Genomic DNA, 12,137 nt, shown 5'->3' on the forward strand with positions numbered 1-12,137 from the left:
AATATTAATTCAAACAAATACTCAAGAACAAGATTTTAATTTGTTTTCTGTCAATGGCACAGACAAACTACTCGCATTGAAGGTAAAGGTATGTCCTATGCTTTGTAAATTATTTTTGGCTGAGGGACCATAATGAAAACTCCACTGTTGACTGTAAAGGCCGCAAGATGTAACCGTGTTCCATGTATCACTTGAAAGGTTAGCTCACCTTAAGGTAATGAAATAACTTTTATCTTATCTGAGGATTTAAAATGCATGTTGCTTTGATGTTAGAATCAAACAACAGATGTGAAAGATCTGTGTGACTTGTTAAGACAGATGCACATTCAAAGAAGAAAGTGATGGACAACAAAATAATGTACAAGGACTTTGTTAAGGTACATGGACACACAAACTTTCAATCCTCACAGCCATCACTTAAATATGTCATTCATAGTAAGTAGCCTCAGCTGCATGCAGTCCATTTACGTCTATAAGTTTAACACCAGGAGGACCAGGCTGATGAACGCAGGACTGTGAAAATTGTTAGAGCAGCGGAGGGTTTATGCACTATGCATACAAGAGTGTTAACAGGAAACTACTAATTATTCAGCTACAGCTACACTTATCCAGTGACAGCTTGAAGTTAAGGAGGTGATCATTGTGTTCAGCGGGTCCTGATAGTCTAGGTGTAAAGCATACCAAAATTTGTGGAAATTTTTAAATTAATTAATATTTGTTCACCTGCCATGAAATATGATGCACTGTTTTTGAACTGAAGTGTCAGTTATCATATTTTTATAAACTTTGATTATCTGTCTGTAAATTTTAATATGGCAGACTTTCTGGGAATCAGAAACTCACACTTGATGAATTGCACAAATAAACAGTAAGCTTCAGTTCTTGTTTGCTGTCAGTAACATGCTGGTTCCAACAATTAGGGGAATGTACAGATCTTCAGTAATATGGAAAGGATGGACTGCTACTCATCATATACAGGAGATGTTGAGTTGCGGACAGCATAACAAAAAGACTGCTGTACATTTTAGCTTTTGGTGAAAAGGCTTTCTCCTGAAGTAGAAAACACACACACATTCACACAAGCACAACTCACACACACATAATCAGTGTCTCTGGCCACCGCAGCAGTGAGTCATAACTGTACATGATGGAAGCAGCAATGGGTGGAGGCATGTGACTCGGGGGGGGGGGGGGGGGGGATAGCAGGGTGGGGCGGGGAAAGGTGCAGTGCCACTTCTTGAGGAAGCATGCAGTGCTGGGCTGCTAAGTATGTGGGTTTGGGGGGGGGGGGGGGGGAGTGGAAAAGAAGTGAAGGAGAAAAGGACTAGTGGGTGTTTGGTCATAGATGGCTGTGTTGAGCTATAGGGGGGGGGGGGGGTGCGGGGGGGGGGGGGGCGGGGGGCAGGGTACAGGTTAGCTAACTGGAGGAGAGGCACTACTGAAAGTTGAGGGTAGGAGAGTTATGGGAATGTAGGCTACACTGCAGGGAGAATTCTCTCCTGCACATTTCAGAAAAGCTGGTGTTTGGAGGTAGAATCCAGATGGCATAGGCTGTGGAGGAGTCATTGAAGAGAAGCACATTGTGTAGGGCAGCATGTTCAGCAATGGCATGGTCCAGCTCTCTCTTGGTCATGGTTTGTTGGAGGTCATCCATACGGATGGACAACTTGCTAGTTATCACACTCTTGTGGAAAGCAGCACAATGATTGCAGCTTAGCTTGTAGACCATGTGATTGCTTTCATGGGTAGATGATTGTTTTCAAGGGCAGCGGTGTCTCTGATTGGATAGGAGACACTCTGATTGGATAGGAGACATCTGTGACCAAACTGGAGTAGATGGTGGTGGGAGGACCTATGAGACAGGTCTTTCATCAAGATCTATTGCAGGCATCTGAGGCATGATGCAAGAGAATGGGGGCAGAGATGGAGTATGGATGAACAAGGATACTGTGGGCTGACGGAATATCACTGTGGGAAGGATAGCAGGTGGGATCTACCTGTAGCTCTCATTTTGCCATGAAAAACTTGTATTGTGGATTCAACATTTGCCACCTTGTTACTTTTGTCACTTTATTGACATCAATAAATGTTCAAAAAAGTGGGGGGGGGGGGGGGGCGCACTGTTTTCCACATCTCCTCCTAACACCTGGATCAATTTCCACCGAACTTGGTACTTATATTAATTTAGAAAAGAAAATATATCAACAAAATTAATTAGTTTTTTAAAATATAATATAATTGGATAGATAAAAATGTACTTATCCATCAGCAGCAGGAGAAAACATATATAAAAGATAAGGAACTGTTCAAGATATTGGAGCCTGTTGCCCACTCTTCTGCCAGAAAGGATGAAGGCGAAGGAAGAGGAATGAAAGAACTGGTGAAGTTTAGGAAATGGGGACAGTATGGGAAAGTCACCCAGAACCCCTGGACAGGGGAGATTTACTGAACAGGATGAGAGAGAAAGACTGATTGTTGGGCATCCTGAACAGTCAGTCTTAGTTTTCCATCCCATGAGGTGGGGCTCAGAATGGGATGGTGGACAGATAATGGGGAGGAGGAGTTGACAGAAAGAGAAGGGTAGGAGGAAATGGACAGAGATAATAGGGAGATGGAGCTGGGCAGAGAGAAGGGATGAGGAGATGCATGCATTTATGTGACACATGTGTGCGGGTGAGGCTCTCATGAAATGCTAGTGTTCTTATAATAATTACAAGAACAAAAAGGAAAAGAACACTTGTTCACCATTCTACATATTATTTTGGATGATAGGGTACGCCTTGAAAGCTACTATAAAGCAAAAATAACAAAAAGATTTTGCAAATGCTTTACAGCAGCAAGAAATGCCCCTGTTTAATCATTCTTGATCCATATACACATGATTTCATGTTTTTTGTTTGCCTCAGCACTTGAACTAGAGTGGCATGCATTGAGAACTGCATTGTTACTCACCATTTAGCAGAGATACGGAGTTGCAGTTCACTTGCCTGAGACTGCAGTTGTGTGTGTCAGTTGCGTTTGTGTGAGTGTTTGTGTGTGGGTATGTGTGTGTCTATTGTTGACAAAGGCCAATGGCCAAAAGCATTAATTGTGAGAGTCTTTTTGTTGTGCCTATCTGAGACTTAGCATCTCTGCTATATTGTGAGTAGCAAGTTTCCTTCTCAAAATATCGTTTTGTAAAACTTATTACTTGTTGCATAAAAATGTATCACATTATAACCTGTAAATCTGAATACACAAAACAGTACCAGTAATCATACTTAAGTATCTACTTTGCTTAAAGAATGATATGACTGATATTCGTGTACCTAGGTGTTTAGCAATTTTGTGTTAAGCTAGGAGCAAGCAAACCATTTTTTGTTCAAACAATGAAGTGTCAGAGAAGTGTTTATGCCAGTGATATTCTGGTTGTGTAAAATTCATATTGTTTTTATCACTCATAAATCATAAAAAAAATTAAAAGAATGTAAAACTGCACCTACCTGCTGTTATTTGAAAAGGCTTCAAGAGTTTTGCCAGCCTTCAGCTGCACAAACTGCTTTGGAGGGATGGGACCTTGCTGCTTCTTTAAAAAGTTTGTTACCAGCACTTTCTCACTCACATTGATTAATTGAAAAACTAATAGCATGTCATCAACAGTCCTAAGCATTGCCTAATATGGGTAATATCAGTGATACTATACTTTTGGAATTTTGATCATGAAGTAGTAGACTTTGTAATTGGTAGGAATGTTTAAAACCATTCTATTCCCTTAATATTGTTTAAATTCTGCCACCATCATTGTTGATAACAATTTAATGCAGAATTGATTTGAAAGAGGTTAAAATCGGTAAATTCCAGTTATAATTATTATTGATTATATATTGTTTGAAACTGATTAAAAAAACAAAGAACAGAATCCAATTAAACTAGGGCTGTAAGTATGTAAATAAAAAGTATTATCCTGTCTACCTAAATTTCAAAAAGACTGTTTTACTGAAATGAATTACCTTTTTATTAAAGCTAGGAAACATGCTAAGAAGAATTTATATTCTATATTTTATGAATAATCCACTAAAATGTAATATGTATTGTTACCATTTATGTATCTTACTACCGTCATTATGAAAGAAACTGCTCTGTGACAAAATTAAGATATTATGTAATATGATTTTATTTTATGATTTATTTAATGTTATTTAAGTACTGTTATATTTCTAAATTCATTGTAATTAATTAATTTTGTGTTTTTAACAATTACATCACCATAGCAAAATGTATATAAGGCCCATGTGGAACCATGTAGTATGCCCAGTATTCCTTGAGGTATTGACATGGCACTTGTGCTGAACAGTTTAGTAAACATGTAATTGATTCTAAAAGGCACACACTGTGAAAACTTTGTACAGTTGTACCTTGAAATTAATAAGATAGGAACTCAAAACTATGTTTGGTACAAATTAATGTGGGCACTACTACCTACTTGGTCAGCGCTTGTAACACCAGGACTTTTGTTTATTATTGTTTTCTGCAGCAACAGCAGCAAGATCAAATCTTCAAAGCAGATAAGATAGGTTACATATTTGGACCAAACGTAAGAACTTTTAATGGGAAACTTCTTAGTAGATGTATTGTGCTAACTGAACACATAATCACTTTCAACTAATTCAGTTATGGCTCATGCAAGTACATACCATCTTACACAGGGATCACAGGTAGGTTGCACTGAGATGCAAGAGTCTCAAGTGAAACTTTTTCCAGCTCATGCTTGTGGAGCCAGAAATCAGTATAAATTTTTGGATGGTCAGCCATTATTCACTCACACCATTATGCGCTGAAGCACCAGAGAAACTGGTATAGGCATGCATACTCAAGTATAGAGAGATGTAAACAGACAGAATACAGCACTGCAGTCAGCAATCCCTATATATGACAACAAGTGTCTGGTGCAGTTGTTAGGTCAGTTACAGCTGTTACAATAGCAGGTTGTCAAGATTTAAGAGAGTTTGAATGTAGTGTTATAATCGGCGCATGAGCGATGGCAGACAGCATCTCCCAGGGAATGATGAAGTGGGGATTTTCCCGTATGACCATTTCAACGTAAATATCAGGAATCTGGTGAAACATCAAATCATTGACATTGCTATGGCAAGAAATAGATCCTGCAAGAATGGGACTAATGATAACTGAAGAGAATCATTCAACATGACAAAAGTGCAATCCTTCTGCAAACTGCTGCAAATTTCAATGCAGTGCCATCAACAAGTGTTAGCATGTGAACCATTCAACAAAATATATTCGATATGGGCTTTCAGAGCCAAGGCCCACCCATGTACCCTCGATGACTGCACGACACAAAGTTTTATGCCTCGACTGATTCTGTCAACACCAGCATTGGACTGTTGATGACTGGAAACATGTTGCCTGGTCAGATGAGTCTCATTTCAATTTAAATCAAGCAGATGGACATGTATGGGTAGGGAGACAACTTCATGAATCTATGGACCCTACATGCCAACAGGGACTGTTCAAGCTAGTGGAGGCTCTGTAATGGTGTGAGGCATGTGCAGTTGGAGTGATATGGAACCCATGATACGTCCAGATATGACTCTGACAGGTGACACATACGTAAGCATCCTGTCTGCCCACCTGCATCCATTCATGTCCATTGTGCATTCTGATAAACTTGGGCAATTCCAGCAGGACAATGCGACTCCCCACACATCCAGAATTGTTACAGCTGGCTCCAGGAACACCCTTTTGAGTTTAAATTCTTCCACTAGCCACCAAACTGATCAGAGATGAACATTATTGAGCCTATTGGAGATGCCTTGCAGTGTGCTGTTCAGAAGAGATCTCCACCCCCCTCGTACTCTTATGGATTTATGGACAGCCCTGCAGGATTCATGTGTCAGTTCAGCATTGCATCTGACATTATGTGAGTCCCTGCCACATTGTTTTGCACACTTCAGCATGCTCGTGGGGGCCCTGCTTGATATTAGGCATTTGTACCAGCTTCTTTGGCTCTTCAGAGTATTAAGGAAATGACAGTATCGCGCCATTTAAGTGTCTTCACCTAGTACCATCATCTCTTTGTGTTCCTTATGAACTAGACTCCATGACCACTGGATGTAGTCATCTTTTGTGCTTTCCCTCACATTGATGCTCTGGGATTTTATAATCCTTGCTATCACAGCATACAGCTCCTTTAGAGTTTCTCTGCACCTTATTACTACAATACTCACATAAAAAACACTCTTCAACAGTCACTTTCTCACCTTCTTCAAAACTTTCACACCACACTTTCTCAGAGGCCTTCACATAAATTCCCAACAGAAAGAAGCCTGCAAATCCTTGTCTACAAGTCCCATACAAAACTATAGTATGTTGACAGACTGATACCCTTTCACAGTTGCTACAACCAGCCCATCATGTTTTTGGCCCTAAATACAAATTTCCCCTATTGCTTCTGAACCATTTATACACTCTACTCATTGCAGTAGACAAGAAACTCAAATCCTCTGAGATAGAAATTAAAGCTGGATGTCAGATTGTTTGAGCTCCACTTGCTATTATGCATGGGCATAAAATTATAGTTTGGTCCTTCTATCAACTGTGCCTCATCCCCAAATGAAAGCAAACTTTCAGAGAAACCTCATCTCAATGGTATGTGCACTGATCAGCCAGAACATTATGACCACACTTTGTCGAACAGATGCAATAAGGCCTTGATAGGTTGCTGGAGGGAGTTGACACCACACCTGCGCAGAAAAGTCACTCGCTTCAGGCAAATGCCGGGATGGTTCCTTTGAAGGAGCACGGCCAACTTCCTTCCCTAACCCAATGAGACTGATGACCTTGCTATTTGTGGTCTCCTCCCTCAAACAACCCAACCCAACAAAAGTCACCTAATTCCCTTAAATTCCAATGAGGGGGCAATGAGCTCTGTTGTGACACTCAATCACATCCTAGATGTGTTCAGTCACGATCAGATCTGAGCCAGCACATGAAAGGATGTACGTGATCTGCACGAGTGTATAATACTCCTTGGCTCACTGGACCCATGGATGCCCACATGAACTTTCCCCAGAGCATAATGGATCTGCTGCCGGCTCATCTCTATCCTGCAGTGATGATGTACAGGAGCTGTTCCCCTGGAAGATGACAGATTCATATCTTTCCATTGGCATGATGAACAAGATATTGGGATTCATCAGACCATACAATGTTCTTTCACTGTGCCAACATCCAGTACTGATTCTCATGTGCCCTCATATAAAACTGTAATTATGCAAATGAACTGTTGCAGATGTCATGGTGTTAACATTGGCACATGCATGGGTTGTTGGTTGCAGAGGCCCATCATTAGGGGTGTTCATTGGATTTTGTGTTCAGACATACTTGTGCTCTACCTTGCATTAAAGTCTGATGTTAGTTCTGCTGTAGTTTGTTGCCTGTCCTCTTTTACGAGTCTGCCCAGCCTATGACATCCAGCATCTGTAATGAGGGGTGGCCACCTAACACCATGGCTTCTGGACATGGTTTCACCACTTTTTACAGGCACTCACCACAGCACTCCTCAAACACCCAACAAGTCGTGCAGTTTCTGAAATGCTTGTGCCAAGCCCCTGGGCCATTACAATCTGTCTTCAGTCAAACTCAGATAGGTTGCATGCGTTCCCCATTCTAGAAACAGACAGCACACTCCCTGATACTACATGTTCCATGTGTGTGTCTGACTAGTAGTCATTTCTTGCTGGATGATGCTGCTATCACCTGGACGGGTTTACACTGATATAGGTCAGTGGTCATAATGTTCTAGCTGATCATTGTATGTTGCTAAATCGTACTCTTTTTAATCATCCAACAACTGATTTGTATAATTACAGGTTTGTTTGACATTTGAGTGACAAGATGTCTTGAAAAACAACAGTAAATCTTTTCCTTAAAAACTATTTATAACATATTATTATGAATCCCACACATGGCAAAAATACACAGCTGGCCATTAAAATTACACCACCATGAAAGAGACATGCAACAAACATAAAATTTGCATGAAGTGATTCACATATTAAAAAATGTGAAGCATCCTCTTTCAGAGCAATAGCACAAAGTAGTTGAAGAAATGTGTATAAGCAAAAATTATCTGCTTTGTGATGTTACAAATATTGACAACAGCATTGATGTCATCCTCACATGAGTGATATCAAATAAAAGGTTATAAACAGATGTTTCAATTAATTTAAATTAGTTTTATTTCAGGACATTCTCCCAGTTTTGTTTCTTTTCTGTTTCAAGCAAACTTTATGAAATTATAACATGGCATTGTACTTTTATATGATGTGGAATTTTGCAGTCACGTGGTCATGGTAATTAGCAGACAGCAAGCAACTGTGAGAAGATGGGACTCACACTGTCAAGAGCCCTGTCGCACTTTATTATAATAATGAAAATAAATGATATAAAAATGCTGTAATTGAGGTCTGTAATTAACCTAATGTAAACATACCATTTCTATTGGAACTGACTGATGATGGAATAGGTCTATTAATACAACAGATGACAATCCTGTCAGTATTAGTCAACAGTCATAGGTAACTTTACATGTGCTACAAAATTAATAAATTGAGATTTATTTGGAAAAATATTAGAGAATTTGGTATTTTTTTATTTTTAGAGGATTAAACTGTTTACATCAGTTAACACGAAATTAGTGAAAATACATATTAATCGATATTGTTCAAATATGTAGCCTAACTTAAAGGTACATAATCATTTAGAAACAGTCATCTCTGACTCAGCAATTAAGAGATTCTCATAAAATTAGAATAAGTAATCTTAGCATATATCGAGTTCTTGCCTCTGGATAACAGTGCTATAAAAATTGGAAAATTATTCATTGTTACAAAAGAGAAATATATTTAGTTTTGTATAGTATCCTCACATTCTTGCAAAGTCTAATGCAATTAATGAGTTAATCACTTAATGAATGAATCAGCCAAAACATCGAAGAACACCTAATGTTGAATTCCAACTGCATCAGAATCATGTCCTATTGAGACTATCTTTTATAGTTTCATCTCCATAAATGCTTGCCTTGGTCCTCCATCTTGATGCTGACACTGGCTGGGATCCCACAACTATCATGTCAATATGGAATTACTGAGTTCAGGGGGACACACTCAATATCAAGCAGGATCTCAACAGCCCTACATGATTAGCATCTCAGATGACAGACAAATTGTTCTCTCAGTCATACAGGAGTGTACAGCCAAGTCACAACCTTGCGTCAGGAAATGGGGTTGTCTTTGCAACAAGACAAGTGTTGAATTGACAGTGAGAAGGTATGTGTAGCAAGAAGACCATTCTTGCAAAGTCACTTGATGTGGCAATAGGGATAGGAACTTTCGTGATAAGGACTCAGTATGAGGACATCCTATCCAACTCCCCAGAATCTCAATACCTAATCCCCCTTTCACTTTACCTGGTCCTCCTCAGCCCCCCAAGTCACCTCTCTTGTTGTCAACCATCACCTTAAGGATGGCTACCCAGTAGCTCCATCCACATCAAACCTACCAACAACCAACAATACCTTTACTTCAGCAGCTGTCACCCATTCCTTACCAAAATATCCCTTCCACATAGCCTGGCCAATCATATTTGTCACATCTGTAGTGTTGAGAAATCCCTCTCCAAATATGGCAAGGCTCTCACTGCAATCTTCGTAGACCAAATTTACCACCCACAACTTGTTCAGAAGCAGATCTCCTGAGCCTTGTTTCCCTAGTAACTTAACACCCCCACATACCCATTGTCTACCCACATAGGAACAAAGGAATCTCCCCCCCCCTCCTCCCCCTTGTGACACAGCAACTGGAGCAACTAAATCACATTGTCTGCCAAGGTTTTGACTACCTCTCATTGTGCCCTGAAATGAGGTATATTGTCTTCACTATTTACCCCACCCCTCACACAAGGTTATTCCACCAGCCACCCAAACTACGCAGTATCCTTGTCCATTGCTATATCACTTCTGATCCCATCCCTGTGCTCCATGGCTCACAGCACTGCAACAGATCTAGGTGCAAGACCTATCCTGTACATCTACATCTACATTTATACTCCGCAAGCCACCCAACGGTGTGTGGCGGAGGGCACTTTACGTGCCACTGTCATTACCTCCCTTTCCTGTTCCAGTCGCGTATGGTTCGCGGGAAGAACGACTGTCTGAAAGCCTCCGTGCGCACTCTAATCTCCCTAATTTTACATTCGTGATCTCCTCGGGAGGTATAAGTAGGGGGAAGCAATATATTCGATACCTCATCCAGAAACGCACCCTCTCGAAACCTGGCGAACAAGCTACACCGTGATGCAGAGCGCCTCTCTTGCAGAGTCTGCCACTTGAGTGTATTAAACATCTCCGTAACGCTATCACGGTTACCAAATAACCCTGTGACGAAACGCGCCGCTCTTCTTTGGATCTTCTCTATCTCCTCCGTCAACCCGATCTGGTACGGATCCCACACTGATGAGCAATACTCAAGTATAGGTCAAACGAGTGTTTTGTAAGCCACCTCCTTTGTTGATGGACTACATTTTCTAAGCACTCTCCCAATGAATCTCAACCTGGTACCCGCCTTACCACTATCACCTTCTCTGGTCCTGTCAGATGCATGTCTACCCCATCAAAGACAGGGCTGTCTGTGAAAGCAGCCATGTGATCTACCAACAAAACTTCAACCACTGTGTGGCATTCTACATAGGCATGACGACTAAAAAGCTGTCTGTCCACATGAATGTCCACTGTCATACCCTGACCAAGAGAGTCCTAGTTCACCTAGTTGCTGAGAAACCTGCCCAATGTGATGTGCTTGACTGTAATGACTGCTTCACAGCCTATGTCAACTGTCTTATCCCCACCAATACCACATTTTCTGAACTACAAGTATGTAAGTGGGAACTCTCTCTGTCACAAATCCTTTTCTTCCTGTAACCTCCATGGCCTCAACCTTCACCTGCCACTGCCCTCCAGCACTACACACCGGTGCACTACATAGTCAATTCCCCTTTTATATTTCTCCCCCCCCCCCCCCCCCCCCCCCCTGCCAAGGCTGCACCTAGCAGCCCACCATCCTGTACCCTTCACATCCCTGCATGTTCCCAGAACTAATATCTAATATCATACCGAACCCCTTCCTGTCACTCCTCCCTCTTTCCATTCCACATTTATTCTGCAACCCCACTAACAACCCCAGCAAAGAATGCTGCTCACCTTTGCTGCAGTCATACTCAGGCCTCAGCATCCAAAGATGACAGTGGCCATGTATGTGTAAGTTATGCATGTGAGAATGTGTGTGTGTGTGTGTGTGTGTGTGGTTTTTTTGTTTTGACTATTGTGATGAAGAACACAGTCTAATAGCTTATACACTACTGGCCATTAAAATTGCTACACCAAGAAGAAATGCAGGTGATAAACGGTTATTCATTGGACAAATATATTAAACTAGAACTGACATGATTACATTTTCATGCAATTTGGGTGCATAGATCCCGAGAAATCAGTACCCAGAACAACCACCTCTGGCCGTAATAATGGTCTTGATACGCCTGGGCATTGAGTCAAACAGAGCTTGGATGGCATGTACAGGTACAGCTGCCCATGCAGCTTCAACACGATACCACAGTTCATCAAGAGTAGTGACTGGCATATTGTGACGAGCCAGTTGCTCGGCCACCATTGACCAGACGTTTTCAATTGGTGAGAGATCTGGAGAATGTGCTGGCCAGGGCAGCAGTTGAACATTTTCTGTATCCAGAAAAGCCCTTACAGGACCTGCAACATGCGGTCGTGCATTATCCTGCTGAAATGAATGGTTTCGCAGGGATTGAATGAAGGGTAGAGCCACGGGTCGTAACACATCTGAAATGTAACGTCCACTATTCAAAGTGCCGTCAATGTGAACAAGAGGCGACCGAGACGTGTAACCAATGACACCCCATACCATCACGCCGGGTGATACGCCAGTATGGTGAGATGACAAATACACACTTCCAATGTGCGTTCACCACGATGTCGCCAAACACGGATGCGACCATCATGATGCTGTAAACAAAACCTGGATTCATCCGAAAAAATGATGTTTTGCCATTCGTGC

At 41.3% G+C, this 12,137-nt stretch overlaps 1 protein-coding gene across 1 annotated transcript in view; it reads right to left on the reverse strand.

Annotated features, from left to right (window-relative positions):
• Window positions 1-12,137, reverse strand: part of LOC126263364 (dynein axonemal heavy chain 10) — a 1,742,213-nt gene that overhangs the window by 227,614 nt on the left and 1,502,462 nt on the right. The gene's annotated exons all lie outside the window — the stretch shown is intronic.

This window comes from Schistocerca nitens, chromosome 6 (assembly GCF_023898315.1).
Source record: "Schistocerca nitens isolate TAMUIC-IGC-003100 chromosome 6, iqSchNite1.1, whole genome shotgun sequence".
NCBI lineage: Eukaryota > Metazoa > Arthropoda > Insecta > Orthoptera > Acrididae > Schistocerca > Schistocerca nitens.